We start from the raw sequence: 16,312 nt of genomic DNA, 5'->3' as shown, positions 1-16,312 counted from the left end.
TTTTAGGTCCATCAGTGGTGCGTCTGCTGGGAGCCGCTTAAAAGTGGCGGTTCTTGAATCCTGGTTGTTTAAGGACCAACTAGCAGTTTATGCCAAAGGATACTGAGATTGATCCGTTATTTATTGATAAGCATCGTCTAGCAGAAATCCAAAAGCAAGAGAGAGACGAAAAAGCTAGGCGACGTGCTGAAATTTTTAGGAGATATTCCCCTAAGCGTAGCGGTGTTGAACCCTTACGAGGGAGTGGATCTAGTGGCCTTGGGGCCACAAGCAGCAAGTTAGGAGAAGGTGGAAGCCCTAGTGCTCCCCTTCCTGCTATAAGCCAGTCTACATCAAGTACGGGAGGTGTAACCCCCCCGTTCCTTATTCCTAGTGCAAATCCAATCCGCGTCATGGCGCAGCCTATTGCAATTCCAGCAGGAACGACGGATTTGCCGGCTCTAGGATACCCGCTACCCATTTTTAATGGGTTAGTTGAGGAAGATGCGGAGCTCCACATTAGGGAGTTTCAAAAGCTGATGTTTAATTGTCACATTCAAGAAGAAGGACATTTAATGATGTTTTTCAATATGACTCTCAAAGGAAGAGCCGCTATATGGTATCATGGTTTAGAAGCCGGAACCATATTGAACATTGATGTATTTTATGGAGCTTTTCGAAGGGAGTTTGCCCCTGAAAGGGGTGGACAATATTGGTTGCGTGTACTTAACGTGACCCGTCAAGAACCACATGAGGATATTCGTGCTTATGCGAAGAAGATAAAAGAGGTTTTCCGTAAGTTGGACACCTCTATTCCTATCCCCGCAACTGCCCAGTTACAATATTTCCTACATGGTTTGGACTTTAATATCCAATTGAAGTTGAGTAGTGTTCCCTTGGGGGATATAGATATTGCCATTACACGAGCACAAGAGGTGGAATCCCGACTACAAGCAGCCTATGCTTCTCGGGGCAATTCGAACATGGGTTTAGTATTGGGAAATAATGTGGCAATGGCCAATGTCAGTAGTGGCCAAGGGATAGCAATGGCTAACCCTAATGGGAGAGGAAACATGATGCAGAATGTGCCTTTATTACCAGCTCCCCCTAGCATGTCGATGCCTACGGGTAGTCAAATGGCTCCAAATGGTGGAGGCCAGGCGGTCAATTCTAACACCATGCCTGTGGCTCAACAACCAGTGCCTAATCGAATTGTTAGGCCGATGGAACGACATGGTAATGACCACGGCTATGAGTTGAGTTCTTCCAATGTTCTTGGCGAGGTTAAGGACATGATGAAGCATTATACCGACTGTCAAGATTGTGGGAGAGAAGGAAGGAGTCTCGCTTGAAGCTTTCTTGCTTGCACAATGGGGGAAGACACACAAGGGTGGAGGCTGAAAACAGTTTTCCTCTTCTTAGTTGTGTAAGCCAAAAAGAACTCAAGTACAAAGAAATAGAAGAACCCTATATATGGGTCTCAAACCAAACTCAACTAACTAAGGTGGCATACTAACTGAGCCACGAACTAGAGTAGATAAGGATAGCTATCATGTAGCTATTATTCATGGGCGGTGTACCAACCGCGTCTGCAACTGACAAGTCGGTGACATAAATACACAACGGTCACCCTGGCGTATCACGAGTGGAGCTCGGTATCTCAACACTCCCCCTCGAGCTCAATCCCAATTCCTGCACACCAAGCAGGTCTCTGAACTTGCGCAGCTTCTCTACGCCCAATGCCTTCGTGAATATGTCAGCTACCTGATCCTCTGTGCTGACATAAACTAGATCAATAAGACCTAGTAAAACCCTCTCTCGCACATAGTGATAATGCACCTCAATGTGCTTTGTTCTAGCATGATAGACTGGGTTATTTGCCAAGTGTATACTACTCATGTTGTCACAATAAATGACAACTGGCCCATCTGTAGACTGATGCATATCATAAAGTAGCTTATGCAACCAAGCTACCTCACATGCAGCCATTGCTGCACCCCTGTACTCAGCCTCTGTGCTCGACAAGGCAACTGTAGGCTGTTTCTTGCTGCTCCAAGTGACTGCAGCACTCCCAAAAGAGAATACATATCCACTGGTAGATCGTCTATCAGAAATACTACCAGCCCAATCAGCATCAGTGTATCCATGCAACTGTATCTGAACCCCAGTCTCATAAAATAGTCCATACTGCAATGTGGACTTCACATACCTAAGTATGCGTCTAGCCGCATCCAAATGTGGTTTCCTTGGAGCCTGCATAAACTGACTTACCAATCCAACAGCATAGCTCAAATCTGGCCGGGTAATAGTCATATAAATCAAACTTCCTACTATGCGTCTGTACATAGTAGGGTCTTCTAAAAGCTCACCTGCATCTGTGCTCAGCTTCACATTTTGCTCCAAAGAAACTGAAATAGGCTTACAGCCTGTCATCCCATATTTGGACAGCATGTCCAATCCATACTGCCTCTGCAAGAGCTGTATCCCACTTGGTGATCTAATCACCTCAATGCCCAAGAAATAACGCAGCTCTCCCAAATCCTTCATCTCAAACTTCTGCTTCAATAGCATTTTCACATGAAGGATATCTTCATCACTGTCACCTGTCATAATCAAATCATCAACATAAATGACAAGCAGCATAATACCTTTCTCTGTTTTTCTCACATAAAGTGAGAAATCTGCCTTGGAAATCTGAAAGCCAATAGTGACAAGATACTGTCCTATCTTGTCAGACCATGCTCTAGGTGCTTGCTTTAAGCCATACAAGGCTTTCTTCAACCTGCAAACAAACTCAGGATGAACAGCATGCACATAACCTGGCGGCTGCTCCATATATACCTCTTCTTGCAAATCACCATGCAAGAAGGCATTCTTTACATCCATCTGATGTAAAGAGCATCCCTTTGATGTAGCCATAGCAATGACCGCTCTTACGGTTGCCATCCTTGCAACCGGACTGAATGTTTCTTCATAGTCAATACCATATGTCTGTGCATACCCCTTGACTACTAATCTTGCCTTGTATCTGTTCACAGAACCATCTGCATTGTGCTTCACCTTATAAACCCACTTACAGCCAATTGCATTTTTACCTTTAGGCAAAGGTACCAATTCCCATGTAGCATTAGCTTCCAAGGCATCCATTTCTTCATCCATGGCTTTCTCCCATTTTTCTTTTCCCATGGCTTCCTCAAAAGAAGTGGGTTCTGGTTCCTGTATTACTTTAACCATATATGCATAGTGAATGGCTGTAAATCCATCATATTTCAGCCTATCCACAGGATACCTAGCTCTCGTAGACCTGCGCAAAGTAGGTTCACTCCCAGGTGCTCTCAAAACATCCCTGGTCTTCCTTACTCCAGGTGTAACAATAGAAGGAATACCCAACTCATCATCAATGCTCTGTTCTGAGCCACTAGATTCACCATCCACATAAGAGTGACCTGCATTCACATCAAACATGGGCTGATCAACCTTCTCTTTTCCTTTTCGTGATACCTGCATACCACTATCTGCATTACTTTGAGAAGATTCTCCTGATCTCAATCTGCCTGTCCATGGCGAAGAATGTGAACCACTACTAGAGGATGCTCCAGGTCCACTAATATTTTGTGACTGCTGCTGTGAATTTTGTGCAGCATTACCATTTTGTGCATCTACATCATCAATCACATTTACTGGTTTATACCAGCTACTCATCTCATCAAAAACAACATCTCTGCTCACTGTAAACTTACGAGTAGAAGGGTTATAGCATCTATACCCTTTTTGCTGCAGAGAGTAACCAATAAAGATGCACTTCTCAGCTTTTGGATCCAGCTTGGATCTCAGCTCATCTGGCACATGTACATAGGCAATGCAACCAAAAATTTTCAAATGAGAAATATCTGGTTTCCTACCAGTATACCTCTCCTCTGGAGTCATTCCATGTATTGCTGCAGTGGGTGTCCTGTTCATTATGTAGACTGCTGTAGCAACTGCTTCAGCCCAATAAAAATCTGGCAAGTCTTTTTCATTTAGCATGGCACGAGATACCTCTCCAATATGCCTGTTTTTTCTTTCTGCAATTCCATTTTGTTGTGGGGTATGACTGCATGAATATTGCTGCTTTATGCCATGCTCCTGCAGGAACCTTGCAAACTCATTTGAGAGGTACTCTCCCCCTCCATCTGACCTTAGGCATTTTATATGCAGGCCTGTTTCTTTTTCAACCATCGCTTTAAGAGTTTTGAAATGCCCAAAAACTTCACTTTTCTTTTTCATAAAATACACCCAAACTTTTCTGCTATAGTCATCAATAAAAGTGACAAAATAATGACAGCCTCCAAGAGATGCAGCTTTAGTAGTCCACACATCAGAGTGGATTAATTCCAATAGCTTCTCACTCTCTTGAACATGTCTAGGAAATGGTTTCCTTGCCTGTTTTCCAAACTGACAGGCTTCACATACCTTATGCATTTCTGCAACCTTGAATTTCGGCAAACCTGCAACAATATTTTTGGCCTGCATTGATTTAAGTCGCTGTACATTAACATGACCAATGCGTTTATGCCAGATATCAATATCTGCAACTACACCGGTCCCATGTGCAAACATTGCTGCACTCAATTCAGACATGTCTGCATCCAATGTAAACATTCTGCCCTTCTTCTTTCCTTTTGCTATCAAGCGACCTTTATTTTTCATATCCTCAACAAAGCATCCATGAGGATTAAATCTGACCTGCAAGCCCTGCTCAACCATTTGACCGACATAAACCAGATTCTTGGTGATATTTGGGACATGAAATACATCGGACAGGTATTTCTTTTTCCCATCCTGCATAGACAAGGGAATTTTTCCAATCTGCACAATAGGATGTGCAGTATCATCACCAGTCTCCACAAATCCTGGTTTTTCCATTTTCCTTGCATCCTCCATCCATTCTGCATGACCTGTCATGTGGTTTGATGCACCTGAGTCAACATACCATACATCATTGCTTTCTTCTGCACTTGTCACAGAATTGTTCATGTGCTGCACCATGAACAAATGTTCATTTTTGTCATCACCCTGTCTGTTAGAAGATGCATAATTCCCTTGTTGCAGTTTTCCATTCATGATGTCATTCTGCTTTTTATAGCAGTCTTTAGCCATATGACCCATTTTACCACAGTAGTAGCATTCAACATTACTGTTTGCATTTTGACCTCTTTGCCATCCACCACGACCTCTTTGGCTCCCCCTGCCTCTAGAGTTACCACGTCCTCCTCCATAGGACTGGTTTTCTTGAGTTTGCTGTATATTCTGATTTCTGCCACGGCCTCCAAATCGGCCTCCTCTACCTCTGCCTCTACCTCTTCCAGCATTTGAGTAGAAGACAGCTTCTTTTGAAGTTCCTCTTGAAGAAGATGCACCACCATTTCTCTGTTCCTCAGAAATTAGAAGAGCAATCAACTCCTCAAAATCAGGAAATCTTTCACGAACTGAAATGGATGTCCGAAACTGTGCATAATCCTTTCCTAGACAATTCAAGGTCACGGAAACTAAATTATCATCTTCCACTGGCGACCCAATGGAAGCAAGTGCATCTGCAATCTTCTTCACCTTCATGTGGTAGTCATTGATGCTCATATTTTCTCTTTGCACATTATGCAACTCTTGCTTGAGCTGCATTTTCTTGGCTTGCGTATTTGTGCTATACATTTTTGACAAAGTATCCCATGCCTCCTTTGGCGTACTTGCATCCTGAATATGCACAATCATAGAGTCTGAAATGCTGATAGACAGCCAGTACATAACTTTCCTGGCTCTCTCATGCCATGTTTTAAATGCCTGCATTTGTTGTTGATTGGGAACATCAGGAAGAACTGGTTCTTCTTCATTTCCTGCAACAAATTCCCAATATCCTTTTCCCATAAGGAAATTCGTCATTCTAAACTTCCATGCCTGGAAGTTGTTCTTGTCAAGCTTTTCAGTGACAATCTGTGAAAGAGAATCAGACGCCATTACAGAATACTGCAAGAAATTCTGTCACTGCAAAAAACACAGCTTCACCCTCACAAGGGCAAATCTGCAAAACTGGCGAAAGTGGTATTTGACCACACAGTCACTTCCTAGTGACGATTTTGCATAAACAGGAACCACGGATGATTCTGAAACTCCTAATGTCTCTGCGCACAAGCATACGATGCAATTTCTACAGTAACTTTTCATCGACCTGTAGAACAGTGGCTGCACAGCATAAAACTGAGCCTTTTCCTGAGTGCGTGCAGAAAACTTCCGTCTGCAAAACAGGCCCCGAAATGGCCTCAAATAAAAAAAACAAGGTCGCCGAGGGCTATAGCCCTCACCCGCAGCATATATTGCCCTCTTGCTTCACCGCGAAGGGCGTCTCAACCTGAGACAATGCACTCCTGCAATTTCCGGCTGTGCTACCTGCAGAGATCTGCTCCCAAAACAGGAAATGAAAGCAACACTGCTCCTCTTACCAGACCACCGCGAGCTTGGCTTGCTTTCTTGAGCTCCTTACCACGAACAAGGCTCTGATACCATGTCAAGATTGTGGGAGAGAAGGAAGGAGTCTCGCTTGAAGCTTTCTTGCTTGCACAATGGGGGAAGACACACAAGGGTGGAGGCTGAAAACAGTTTTCCTCTTCTTAGTTGTGTAAGCCAAAAAGAACTCAAGTACAAAGAAATAGAAGAACCCTATATATGGGTCTCAAACCAAACTCAACTAACTAAGGTGGCATACTAACTGAGCCACGAACTAGAGTAGATAAGGATAGCTATCATGTAGCTATTATTCATGGGCGGTGTACCAACCGCGTCTGCAACTGACAAGTCGGTGACATAAATACACAACGGTCACCCTGGCGTATCACGAGTGGAGCTCGGTATCTCAACACCGACATGATTACGGAGCAGTATCGGCAAATAGCCGTTGATGTCAACTTCCTTAAAAAACAACAAAATTTGATAGGAAGTAGATACCTAGAGGAGGGTGCACCGTCGAGGTTTAGTTGCAAATGGTGTGATGGGCAGCACTATCCAAGAAATTGCCCAAATGTTAAGTGCGACATTTGTGGAAAATCCGGCCATTTAGCAGCTACTTGCTGGAGTAAGATGAGTTCCCTCCAGCGAGGAAGTCGGCAACCAGGGCCTGTTAATCATCGTGCCCAAGGGAATGACTCCCAGCGAGAGGACGGGCCTAAACAAATACTTCAACGACCAAAGACTACAGTGGAGGAGCTACCAAGTGGTAGTGGGGTTAGTTTGATTGAGGCTGTACGCGTTAATGATGCTGAAACCTCTAATCTACGAGCTGTCCTTACAAGAGGTCAAAAGGGTAGAGAAGCCGACAAGGATAAGCCTGTCGATGGAAACCCTAAACAAGGCGACAAAGGAACGCAAGTTTTGGACCCTTCCATGGAAGGGGGACCTTTGAAGCCCGTAGAAAGTAAAGCCGATAAGGAGCTACCAAGGAAGAAGGTGAAAGTTAAGAAAGAGGCAATAAAGCCGGTTCAGCGACCTAAAGAGCGGATGGTTTGGCGTGAAAAGCGAGCTCTATCAAACTATCATGAATTCGATTTGGCGAGCTCTCTTTGTGAAGTCAAGCCGGATGTGAATCTTTTACAGCTTATTAAGCTTTCCCCAGGAGTACGTAAGGAATTTAGAAAGATCCTGCGTACCGGGTATATCGTAGAACCTTTGGGTATTGCGCGAGTTGGTGATGACTGGTTCGAGCATGCTGAGAAGCATTGCCCAAGGGTTGCAGCCTATGTCGATGGGATATTAGTAGATTATGCCATTGTCGACACGGGATCATCTGTTAACATTATGAGTTCCGAACTGATGGAAAGGTTGGGTCTTGCGATCCAGAAAGATACCTCCACAATTCTCAGAATGGCAGATGATAGTTTGAGACAGCCAAAAGGCTGCATTACTAAGGTCCATGTCACTGTTGCAAATGTAGAATGCATGTTGGACTTTAGGGTGATTCGTTTTGCAGGGCAGCCAAGTTACCAAGTATTACTCGGACGACCTTGGATCTTGCAAGCGGACTGCCAAGTAGATATACCCACCGGTCGACTGATATTCGGCAGAGGTGCCCAGCGTCTGGTAGTTGATGCTTATCCTGAGTCCCCGCAGAGTGAGAGAGCTCCTCTATCTTCTACAGAATTGGAGACATTAGAAGATTTATCTGCCAGTGAGACATCATCGAGTGATGAATCCAAAGAGGGATCCACCATGGAAGACATCTATCAGATCACTTTGAATGAGCCAATAGAGGGCCAAGATCGTATAAGAGATGCATATGTTATCGAGCTAGACCTTGGTATGCCTGATGATTCGCGGCCAATCAAATTAGGTTCTATGCTCAGCTCAGCAGAGAGGGAGGACTATGTGGCCTTGATCTAGGAATTCCGTTATATCTTTGCCTGGAGTTATGATGAGTTGAGAGGCATCCCTCCTAGTCTTGCTGTTCATACAATTCCATTGAAGGAGGGCAGTCGTCCTATACGGCAGAAAGTAAGGCGTATGCCTTTTGAACTGAGGGACGGGCTGTTTGAAGAGCTACAGAAGCTTCGGAAAGCGGGTTTGGTTTTTCCTATGCAACACACGGAATGGTGTTCGCCAGTTGTGATTAGAAAGAAGAAGAATAATCAAATCCGTTTATGTGTAGACTTTAGGGAGCTGAATAAGCAGACAGTTAAGGACTACTACCCGCTGCCATTTATTGACCAAATTTTGGATCAATTGGCGGGTAGGGAGATATATTCGTTTATGGATTGCTTTGCAGGATATAACCAGATGGCAATTGCAGAAGAGGACAAGTTGAAAATAACTTTCATCACTGTATTTGGTACTTTTGCGTACCATGTGATGGCCTTTGGTTTATGCAATGCGCCTGGTTCGTGGCAACGAACAGTAGATAAGACATTCGGTGGCATATCCCCTGAAGAGTTGAAGGTGTTTATTGATGACTTAGGGGCTGCCACTGTGAGAGCAAGGCAGTTGATCATTTTAAGAAAATGCTTTGAGCGCTGTAGACAATTTTGCATCGCCCTAAACCCACGGAAGTGTGTTTTTGGAGTACCTTATGGGCTATTGCTGGGTCATGTGGTCAGTTCGGTAGGAATTGCGACAGACCCCGAGAAGGTCAAAGTTATAGTTGCCATGGGTCCACCACGCACTCCGAAAGAGGTTCATAGCTTTCTGTCTTCGGTTGGTTACTACCGTAGATTCATCAACGCCTTAGCAGAAAGAACATTGCCGCTTACAAATTTATTGTCCTTTAGCTGTTCGTTTGTATGGGGTGACCCTTGTAAGGTAGCATTCGAGAATGTGAAACAAGAGCTAGCAAGAGCGCCCGTTTTAAAAGCACCTAAAAGAGGTGAGGTGTTCTATATATTCTCAGCAGCCACCATGTATAGTATCAGCTGTGCTGTTTAGCCCAAATTTGGGAAGAGAAGTGGTACCACCCGATTGCTTTTGCTAGCCGGAAGCTGGGGGTATCCGAAATCAACTATACTTACATGGAGAAATTGTGTCTAGCGATGGTCTTTGGGACCAAGAAATTCAGGCATTATATTCTCTATGAGAAAGTCGTGCTTTATACGAAGGCGGAGGGGCTTCGGCTATTGATGAATAAGCTACAGCCGCCTGATCGTCTAGCAAAGTGGTTAATCACTTTGCAGGAATTTGATTATGAAATCAAGAGTAAGCCACCAAGGTTGCAAGGCATCGTGGAATGTCTAGTGGACTTTGGGGAGCCGAAAGAATCTGTGGCTGAAGGTAGTGACATGGAGTTGTTATTTAAAATAGATACGTCATCTATTCCCTCCTGGTATGTTGCAATAATGCATTATTTATCAACAGGAGAGGCGGGATCCGAATTATCTAAAGCTGAGAGAAGGAAAATTAAGCAGCAAGCGTTAAAGTTTGCTTTAATCGCAGGTACATTATATCGGCAAGGGGTTGATGACATCTATCGCCGATGTGTGATGCCTGACGAGGTGCCATTTATTTTGGAAGAGTGCCATGATTCTGCTTGCGGTGGCCATTTTGCTGGACGGCTCACAGCACAAAAGGCTTTAAGAGCAGGTTATTGGTGGCCTGCCATCTTCCAGGATGCGTTTGCGTATGTTAAGAGATGCGATATTTGCCAACGACATGATAGTCGAGAGAATAGGAAACGACCACTCAACCCTATTATGGCGATACTTCCATTTGAGAAGTGGGGAATAGACTTTGTGGGTCCTATTACTCCGTCGTCGACTGCACAGAAGAGGTATATCATTATTGCAACTGACTACTTCACAAAGTGGTCAGAAGCACGTGCAAAAAGGAAAGATGATGCTAAAGAAACTGCTAGTTCCTTTTAAAGCAGATAATATGCCGGTTTGGTTCGCCGAAAGAATTAGTGTCGGACCACGGAACCCATTTCCTAAATAAGGTGATCAAAGGTTTGACAGAGATGTGGCAAATCAAGCATAACAAGACAACCCCCTATAATCCGCAAGCCAATGGGCAGGTTGAAAGTACCAACAAGCAGCTTGTGGGAATCCTGTCCAAAATTGTGTCGGAAAAGAAACGGGATTGGGATAAAAAGTTATATGTGGCAGTGTGGGCCTACAATACGACTTTCAAACGAGCCACTGGCCATACCCCGTTTAAGTTAGTATATGGGGAGGAGTGTGTCTTGCCTTTAGAAATTGAGCTGCCAACCATTCGGTTTGCCATCAATCATTCTTTGAGCGATGAAGATGCACTTTTTGAGCGCTTAACGACACTGGCACATTTAGATGAGCTTAAACTACAGAGCTTATTGCATCAAGAAGTGGCAAAGTGCCGAATGAAGCAGTTACATGACCTCAAAGCCAAGAAATACACCTTCGAGAAAGGACAGCTTGTTCTGTATTATGATGCACGACGTGAATTATTTCCAGGCAAGCTAGAGCCCAAATGGGATGGGCCCTATAGGATCGTTAGAATAGGAAAGAATAAATTCACAGTCTTGTTAGCTGACCTTGAGGGGATAGAATTTAAAAATAAGGTTAATCTTAATAAGATTAAACCTTATTACTTTTGATTGCACTAATGCTATGACTGCCTTGCAGGTCTAGGCGAGATCGATCAAACATCTGCAAGGAAATCGTGATAGGGGTTGATGGGTCGGCTGATCCCTTATTTAGAACACCCATATTTGGAACAAAGGTATCATCAGGGAAAGCTCATTTGGTGGAGCAAAGGATACAAGGTGATTGAGCAAGAAGGCGGGACATTTATTTGGGAGATCAAGGTCTTCTGCCATCACTGCCTACAAATTTTGACGAGCATCCCTGTTGAATTCAATGACGATGGAGGGATGGAACCTACAGTCCACCCGTTGAACATGCTAAATTTTGATTACCATAATTACAAGTAGAGTTCCGTATGGCGGGATATGTAAACCCTTTATGGACGTACACCTTGTACTTTGATGGGGCGTCCAGGGGTGCATCCAAAAAAGGAAGTGTAGGAGTTGTCATCCGAGACCCCCGACGACGCATTGTCATGAAGTTAGCTGCTTATCTCGGGGTGAATTTTACCAATAATATGGCAGAATACAAAGCCCTGATAATGGGTTTGAATATTGCGAAGAAGGGTGGTATCTGTCAGTTATTGGTGAAAGGGGACTCTCAGTTGGTTTTAAATCAACTCAATGGGACGTACATGGTACGAAACCCCATCCTTTGTATGTACCATCATACTGCCATAGCCCTGCTAGACGAATTCAATAGAGTGTCTTTTCAGCTGATTCCACGGAATTGGAATCAGTTTGCCGATTCTTTGGCTAATTTTGCGTATGAAGAAGACCTCTTCTTTAATTGTGGCCCTGGTCCCGATATATCTATTGATGGTGAGACAGGACCCGGTCGTTTGTGGGGTATGCTTTCTGAACATGCCCTCTTTGGCAGACGATGGTTGATCTGGGTGATGCAGAGGGTAAGCGAGACTCATCTGCCTTTATTATCTTGGACCCATAGACTGATTCGACGACATGTGATGCGAACACCTCTTGCGATATATGCAGGAGGGATAGGTCATAATTTAATGCACTTAGTATAGGGCTACAAGCCCTGTTCCCCTGGGAATGGTATGCTTTGATGTCTATCATGGTTGTTTCCCGGTGGATGTTATGCATAGTCATGTTTTGTTTCATTAGGCCAAGAGGGCCATTTCCCTGCCTAGTGCGGGTGCGTTTAATCGGGTTTTTGTTTTAAGTGTTGTGCTGGACAGATTCCGTGGTTCATGGACTTTGGTGGAGCCTGGAGGAGCCTTTGCTGCGATGGAAGCTTCTTGCGGCCAATCCAGGTGATACATCTCCTTTATGAGTATCTTTCTTTCCTGTTATATTTGTATTTGTACTTGTCAAGGGGACACATTTTTGTTGGGGACCGGAAACCAAGGCATGAAGTCCCAGGTTTAGGTTGAGTATGTTTGAGGGAGGTCGGAGTAGTCATCACCTCCTGCAACGACATTGTTAGACATTGAAAGACCTGTTTTAGAAGGACGCCCTAATGGCCCTGTTCTGCTGGCCTGCTAGGCAGCCGTTCTAGGAGTTCTTGTTAGTAGTGAGGCAGTTAGAGAAGCCTGCTAGAAGATAATAATGATGATGCCAAGAAATCTTGAATATCCTAAAAGATGAATATAAATGCGAAGGTATGTAAAAAGGGGTTCTAACCCCTATCAAAGAAAAGTAAAGAAATGAAAAGATATAAGCAGTTGATCATTGCCTTGCGAAGGCCTGGTAGGTTCCTGGGGATGAATCAGACCCGGGGCCGATACCTTGTCTTCCTAGGGGTGGCTTCTTGCTGGAAAAATAATGACAAAATAAGGATGGTTGGAGCGAAAATAAAAATGAGCGTTAGAAAAGGATTAAGTGTCGCCTTGCGAGGGCTTGGTAGGTTCTTGGGTGCCGAGACAGGTCCTGAGGCCGATGCTCTGTTCTCCTTGGGTCACTACGCTCAGCTCCCTCCTTTTTACATGCCCAAGTATATTGATCAAATAAAAATCCTCACAGAAGAACTGTACTGAAGGAAAATACTCTTTTATCAGGCTATAGGAGACCTCGCCTTGTAAGAGCTCCTAGTTGTGTTGTCTTTAGTTGGTAAGTAGTGCAGACTACCATTTAGGGCAACCTCTTTGATAGGGTTTTTTAGTTTGGCTGTGTTGGAGCAGTTGGTTAGTGACTCGCTTCGGATCTTCTATTAGATAATGCTAGGCCTACTCCTTGTGGATGTTATGCCTTGGTTCTGCCCAGGGGTAGGGGGAGTATTGTGCTGAGTTTCACGATGATAATTGTTTTGTGTCAGTTTGATGCTTCTTTGGTTGTTTATGTGCAGATATGTTCGTGGGTTCGACGGATTGAGTTGTCCTATCCCGTGGTCGCCAATGAAGGATGGATTTTAGGCCCCGGAACGTGCCTAAAAATAGGAGAAAAATGTGAAAATGCAGGGAAAAATGCTCAACCACGAAGGCGGCGGCTCGACCTAGGACGATTTTAAGCGTCAAGTGCTTGACGGGCGCCCGTACGACACTCCGAGAATTTTCATAATTTTTCCGTGCGCCTGTGCCAGTTAGTGGAGCTGCCAGTCAGTGCGGGATGTCGAGACGAGCTCACAGAAATTTTCAGACTGACGATCGGAGTCCGTATGCGGAAACTGGACGGGAACCGGCCGGGACGCCCAAGAAGGGGGCCAAATTTGAAAATTGAAAGGGTGTGACTAGTGGGGGGTGCCCTTTGGCCCCTCCACCCCCCTAAATTTTTCGTGGGGGGGAAGGAAGTGCCGCGCAGGCAACGGCGCGAAAAAAACGCGCCCCCCTCCCCCCCCCCAATCATGATGTTGGCTGTCAAGTAAGGCATACATACGAAGGCAGAGGGCTTCAACAATCGATCTACGCTCCGCATCGCTTCAATCCGCGCAGAGAATGGCGGCATGTAGAGGGAGAGAGAAAATCAGTCTTTCTCTCTCCTCCCTCTCTCTCTTCTAAGGGGGAATTCATGTGGGAAGAAGAAGAAAGAAGAAAGAATGATGAAGGCTTGTCCGGCACGGATCGGATTGCTCCACGGGCTCGAAATGGTGATTGGTGATTGTGCTGGACATGAAGTGCTGCTGATTTTCAAATCTATAGCCATGGATATGAAACCCGAAACACGCAAATAAGCGGTAATTTAAAAATTTCAAAGGAAATTTGAGCTTTTATGGCTTTTGATGGATGAAATGCTGTTCATGTGGGATAAAAATTGTTCATATTGCTGTTTTCTATGAGTTCTTGCTAGTCATAATCAAAAAATCAGAAAAATATGCATCTTGTGGTTCAAAATAATACATTAAAACACGAAAAACATGAAAAAACAAGGGAAAATGATGGTTTTTGGTATAAAGATGGGGAAGTAAATAGGAACATCAACTAAACTTTAATTTTTCTGCAAGAAGGAACTAAGGGCCACAGCCCATAACCTATTTTGAATTTTTAGTAATTAAATAATGCAGGAAAATAAGGAAAAATACAAGAAAATGGTGAAAAAACCCTAAAAAATAGGGAAAAAATACATTTTGGGTTCCGAAAAATAAGGATAAATAAGAGCAATGTTTGTGAATGTTTGTGGGGACTGAAGCATGATGATTTGCCTCAATTCAACCCCACCTTCTTGTTCTAGTGTGTGTTTTCCCGTTTTTTATACATAAAATGGTGTCAAAATACCCTATAAATACATCCAACGACGCAATATTTAAACGGGGAAGGGTAGAGAAGTTGAAATATGTCTAAATGCCGTGTGAAATGATGGGAAAGTTGCTGATTTCTATGCATAGCATTTAGGACGGATGGTGTTTGCAAGAAGCAAACATAAGGTTTATCTGCAAACAAGTTGCAGATTGCATGTATTGTTGAGCAGACAATGAAAAAGGCTGTCTGGTGTATTGTTGTGCACTACAGGTTGAGGGTTGTAGAAGCTTTGCTTGCTGTTTGGTATTAGTTTTGTGATAATGGCAGAGAACAGTGGAAGACCCATCATTGAGAAGCTTGACAAGAACAACTACCCTTCATGGAAGTTCCGTGTCACGAACTTCCTTATTGGAAAAGGCCTCTACGAGTTTGCTTCAGGTGAAGAAAAGGAGCCGGAGGTGAGTGATCCTCCAACTGCAGAAGAGACAAAGGCACGCAAGGAATGAAATGCAAAAGACAAGACGGTCATGTATTGGTTGTCTACAGTAATTGACAATAATATGCTGGGACATATTAGAAATGCAGAGAATTCATATGAGCTTGGACCATTCTTGAAAGCATGTTTTCCGTAAATGCAAAGGCACGAAATATTCAACTCAAGCAAGAGTTGAATACATTGAAGAAAGGGAAGATGTCTATCAATGAGTACGCACTGAAGGTAAGGAGCATTGCAAATGCATTGGCAACGATTGATGCAATGCCCGATGATGATGATTTGGTGTCGTCTACCTTGGGTGGACTTAACAATGAAAAGGCTTGGAAGTCTTTTGTAACTTTCGTATATGTCAGAAAGCCATTTCCAGATTTCGATGAGTTGGTCTACCTTATGATCATTGAAGAGATCAACATGCAAAGTGAGACATCTGAAAGAAGTGGTGAACATATCCAAGCTTTTTACTCCAGTTCAGGAAGGGGACGTGGCAGGTTCTCTTCAAGAGACCGTGGTACAGGACGTGGTAGTGACAACCAGCAAAACAGATTGAATCAGCAATTTGGCGATATGCAGGTTTCCGGAGGTCGTGGTAACTTTAGAGGTAGGGGGAGCTTTAGAGAAAGAGGTGGATGGCAGAATAGAGGTTCTAACAACTCTGGTATTGTGTGTCACTACTGTGGCAAAACAGGTCATATTGCAGCCCAATGTTATGCTAAGAAAAATGATATTCATAGTGGTAAGTTGTAGCAAGGAAACTATGCATCATCTTCACGACAGAATGAAGACAAAAATGAACATGTGTTTATTATGCAGCATATGCTGAATGCTGTTACATGAAAGGGAACACATGATGATGTTTGGTATGTTGATTCAGGTGCATCCAATCATATGACTAGCCATGCAGAATGGTTTGGAGAGATGCAGGATTTGCAAAATGCAGGTTATGTGCAGACGGGTGATGATTCATGCCACCCAATTTCACACATTGGAAAAGTTCCCTTGTCTTTGCATGATGGTAAGACAAAGAGTCTTTCAGATGTATTACATGTGCCATCTATTACAAAGAACTTGGTGTCAGTCGGTCAAATGGTAGAGCAAGGGCTGCAAGTCAGATTTAATGCAAAGGGATGCTTTGTAGAA

This window comes from Lygodium microphyllum, chromosome 7 (assembly GCF_053477565.2).
Source record: "Lygodium microphyllum isolate KBCC chromosome 7, Lygodium_microphyllum_v1.1.10, whole genome shotgun sequence".
Classification (NCBI taxonomy): Eukaryota; Viridiplantae; Streptophyta; class Polypodiopsida; order Schizaeales; family Lygodiaceae; genus Lygodium; species Lygodium microphyllum.
Note: the sequence above shows the minus strand (reverse complement) of the source record.